At 44.0% G+C, this 4,736-nt stretch overlaps 1 pseudogene; it reads right to left on the reverse strand.

Moving 5' to 3' along the window:
- Positions 1 to 2,978: 2,978 nt before the first annotated feature.
- Positions 2,979 to 4,047, reverse strand: LOC147444326 (ruBisCO large subunit-binding protein subunit alpha pseudogene; annotated as a pseudogene).
- Between the last annotated feature and the right edge of the window lie 689 nt (positions 4,048 to 4,736).

A 4,736-nucleotide genomic window follows, 5' to 3' on the forward strand; every position in this document is an offset into this window, starting at 1 on the left:
AGTACCGGCTTGTATTGTGTTCATGCAATATAAAGAAATATCGAAAGGGGCGCCAAGGTTTGGGGCCAATACTCTCTGGGGTGGAATTCCGCCACTCCGTGTCGTGTGTTGTCTCTCTCTTTCCGGTGTTATTTGAAGTGCTTAAAGTTGTTCAGTCTATTCTTTTCTATTGGCACATTATGCCTGTCTTGTGACAATGGTATCAAAGCATCAGGCAGGCATGTGTTTTTCTGAAAGCAAACCGGTCCTACAAAAGAGGAGATAGAGCTATTGGAATTTCGACTCAAAGAAAATCGGTCCTACAAAAGAGGAGATAGAGCTATTGGAATTTCGACTCAACGCCTAAAGAATGGGGCCAACTTACATATGCCGTCCGAGAGGCCTAAACCCTAAGAAGAACAAGTAGCAGAAGAAGAAGAAGTCCTACCAACTTATGGGGACCCCGTCCGATGGGGCCCTAGTGACATAAAGGGATTAAAATAAAGCAAGACCCGCACACACGCAACTAGATTGCTTCGTTATCTATGTTCCATCGAATTGAGATCGAACAAAATATTGGAAACTAAGAGAGTAAGAGAGAGAGAGAGAGAGAGAGAGAGAAGAGAGAGATTTCATGAAAGAGTGTCAGGTGTTTTTACCTGAGATTGTTTGGGATACCGATCTTCGTGGTTTAGTCGTGTAGCTCTACATAAATTGGTTACCGATCGTAGTGCTTCAGAGGGATTCCTCGCCAAAAACCACAAGGAGTGTTAAGAGTTTTGTCAAGCTCAATGTTCATGATCATACAATGCTATTAATTGTTTGTTGTTCCATTTTTATGTTCTAAAAAAAGGAACCATGCAAGTCTCGTTGCATGGGGGAGTTTGCACAGTCCTCCCATATTTTTATAATACGAGGGAACGTTCCATTCCCACGGCAGCGTGCAGTTTTCAGTGTGTTCATTAAATGCATTCTGAGTGTCAAAAATAGAAAATAATAATGTTTACTCACCGCGCGATTGAATGTCTATCGCCAATGGACTTGCTTGTATCAACGATGTTGGGCATCTACTGCACTTAACCCGCTGCAAGAGACGACATGCCTGGGAGGATACAGTTCAAGAAGATTTTGTGCTATTGTGAGAACACCACATTTTGTATACATATCGATCAAACCACCACCAAGCATGAAATTGTACTCCCAACAAACGTTGACTAGCGATCATATCGTGAATTCTAATATCTATGGCTGTGCATGTCATTGCATCTGCTGACCTGCATGCCTTCTAGATTCCTGTGTAGGCGTAGTTGATTGTGTCTGGATAGAGACTCTTCTTGCGATCTGTTTTGCACAACCTGTAATCAATCCATTTCAAGAGGCGACATTCCGGAAACGAAACTCCTCAAGCACTTTTTCTGCCCATATCAGCCTCTTGCGTGGAGCTACATGCCTTCATGCATGTGTACGGGATTGCATCTGGAGAGAGGCCCTCACTTTGCATATGTTGAAAACAAAATAGAGCTTGCTGGCCCTGCCATTATGGAGCAAATCATGCAATCAACACATTCTAAGAGTCCACACTCAGGACACAAAGCTCCTCAAGCACTTGCGCAAAGCCACATGCCTTGAATGAATTTGGAGAGATATACTTGCTTTGCGTCCGCTGAAAACAACCTACAGCTTTCCCGTAGCACATTTGGCATACATATCGACCAAGGCATTGCCAAGCACAGAAATCTTTTTCAATAGTCCTTGACTAACAATTTTAGAGTTAATTTTTAAGCCCATATCAGCATCTTGCGTATAACCACATGCAATAAAGATGCACGCTTATGTGATTGCATCTTGAGGGAGGCCCTCGCTTTGCACCCAATGAAGACAGCCAAGACCTTTCTGGCCCTACTCTTATTGCGACATCCCGCAATCAATGCTGACATTCCAGACAGGAAGCTCCTGAAGCAATTTTTGTGCTCTCTCAAGCGCACCACATTTGGCATACATATCGACCAAGAGATTACCCACATAGCTGATAAACGTTAAAAAGGAGGACAGTCACATGGATGCTCGCCATGCTCTCGCTGTGCACATTCTGGAATCGTTGCGTTCATTGGAAGTGCTGGCATTCCGGATAGGGATCTCCTCAAGCACTTAGTGCTTTCTCAAGCGCATCACATTTGACATACATATTGACCAAGGCAGTAATAAGCACAACATCTTTTTTCAAGAGTCTTCGATTGATTGTGAAGTTTTCTGCCAACATCAGCATCTTGAGTAGAGGCACATGCCTTCAAGAGGCATGTGTAGGTGATTGCACCTGGAGAGAGGCCCTCGCTTTGCATCTGCTAAAAATAGCCCAGAGCTTTCTAGCCCTGCTCTCATTGAGTACATCCTACAAAAAATGCAGTCCAAGAGGCGACGTTCTGGATAGGAAGCTTCTCAAGCACTTTTTGTGCTTTCTCAAGTGCACCACATTTGACATACATATCGGCCAAGACAGTGCCAAGCATGACTTCTATTTTCAACAGCCTCTGATTAGCAATATAATTGTGAATTTATGTGCCCTACCAACGCCTTCAAGATGCATGCGTAGAGCAACATGCCTTCAGCATCCTGCATAGGTGATTGCATCTGGAGAGAGACCCTCACTTTGCATCTGCTGAGTGGCACACATATCGACGAAGACAAAGCCAAGCACGGATTCTTTCTTCAACAGCCTCTGAATAACAATATAATTGTGAATTTCCGTGCCCATATCAGCATCTTGCGTAGAACCATATGCCTTCAAGATGCATGTGTAGAGCCACATGGCTTCACCATGCTGCACAGGTGATTGCAGTTGGAGTAGAGTTTTCCGCCCTGCTGCAATCAGTGCATTCCAAGAGTCCACGATGCTCTGAAGACACTGCGTGAAAAGCAAGGAATCAATAAAAAAAGATGCATGCGTAGGTGATTGCATCTGGAGAGAGCCCTTTGCTACGCTATGTGCCGCTGCTCTAAAATTACTGCGTGAAAGCGAGACGTCGATAAAAAAGATGAGCAAAGGAACGGTCATGTGCCACGTGGGAGGATGAGAAGCCAGATTTTTTCAATGCACATCTGGTCACCTTTGTAGGATCAATGACACCAGCCTCCGATAAGTTCTCATACTTGTCAGTCATATCAATGTAAAGAAGCTTCTCAATAACAACAGCACCTTCAGTCTCTGCGTTATCTGCAATCAAAGCAGCGGGAGCTGGTAGAGCCTTTTGTACAATATCAGCACTGAGCTTCTCTTCAGGATCTACAATTGTGTCCTTGATACCAGGGACCAAGGCAAAAAGGTGAACAAAGGCTGCCCCTCCACCCGGAACAATATATGCCCTCTTCAATTGCAGCAAAAGTAGCATTCTTTGCATCTTCAATTCTGAGCTTCTTATCTTCCAGCTCAGCCTCTGTGGCTGCTCCCACCTTTGACAGCAACCCCACCAGAGAGCTTTGCTACTCTCTCCGACAACTTTGCTTGGTCATATACAGAGTCGGTTTCTGCAAGTTCTTTCTTGATTTGAGCAATGCGAGCTTGGATTTCATCCTTGGCGGCTGCATCGGCGATAATGGTCGTTGAGTTGTTGGTCATTGTCACCTTCCAGGCAATCCCCAGCTGCTCAACAGTAACACTTTCAGGCTTCAAGCCAAGATCACTGGCTATGAATCAGCACTAGTGACGATGGAAATATCGTGCAGTAAGGCTTTCCATCTCTCACCAAATCCTGGTGCTTTGAGAGCAGCCACTTTCACGATTCCTCTCATCTTATTCACCACCAGAGTTGCTAAACCTTCTCCTGATACATCCTCAGCAACAATCACCAAAGGAGCATTTAGCTGTGAAATTGTCTCTAGAACAGATAGAATGTCTTTGATGGTGGCTAATTTCTGATCAGTGACAAGGATTCTTGCATTATCAAATTCCACAATGAGCTTTTCCTGGTTAGTCACGAATTGAGAGGAGATATACCCCCTGTCGATCTCCATTCCTTCTTCGACTGTGATTGTCGTCTCAAAGGACAATGATGATTCAATTGACAACACACCATCTGGACCAACGTTGTCGATGGCATCAGCAATCATGGTACTATGGCAACATCATTACCGGAAGAAATAGTCAACAGGGGTTCAGGAGCTGGTACTTGATTGATGATCAATTGTTCGATCATGCTTGTCCATTGATGTCAATTGTTCGTTTCAACTTGCATCTTCGGAGGAAAAGCGCATCCATATTTGTATCAAAATGATACCTTATTGATGTCAACTGCTAGATCATACTTGCGTCTCTGGAAAAGTGCAGCCATATTTGTATCAGAATGATGCATGAAGCTGATTCTCATATCACGTCTGACATAAAAAAGAAACATGTGCACGAGGTTTATGATGCAAATATGGCTGCTCTTTTTAGAGCTTTAGAGCGTTGGCGCTGTTTTTTTTGCTTGACGGCGCTGCTTTTTTTAGAGCTTCATAGCGTCGGCGCTGTTTTTTTAAGAGCGATGAGGTGCAGCCACGTGGGCTGCTGAGGGGCCAAGGAGCGGAAATTTGCCACTTCGCTAACGAAGTAAAAACTAATGACGTGGCAAAATTTCAAAAATTGCGCTGACATGATGACGTGGCAGGATGTATAGATTTCCGTAAATTGCGCTGGCAGCTTTTTGGCTTTGCTTTTGGACCAGAAGCTTTTAAGTTTTTAAAGCTTTTTACTGTAACTACTTTATAGGCCAAGGACCTTTAAA

This window comes from Adiantum capillus-veneris, chromosome 13, assembly GCF_014529385.1.
Source record: "Adiantum capillus-veneris isolate H3 chromosome 13, ASM1452938v2, whole genome shotgun sequence".
Classification (NCBI taxonomy): Eukaryota; Viridiplantae; Streptophyta; class Polypodiopsida; order Polypodiales; family Pteridaceae; genus Adiantum; species Adiantum capillus-veneris.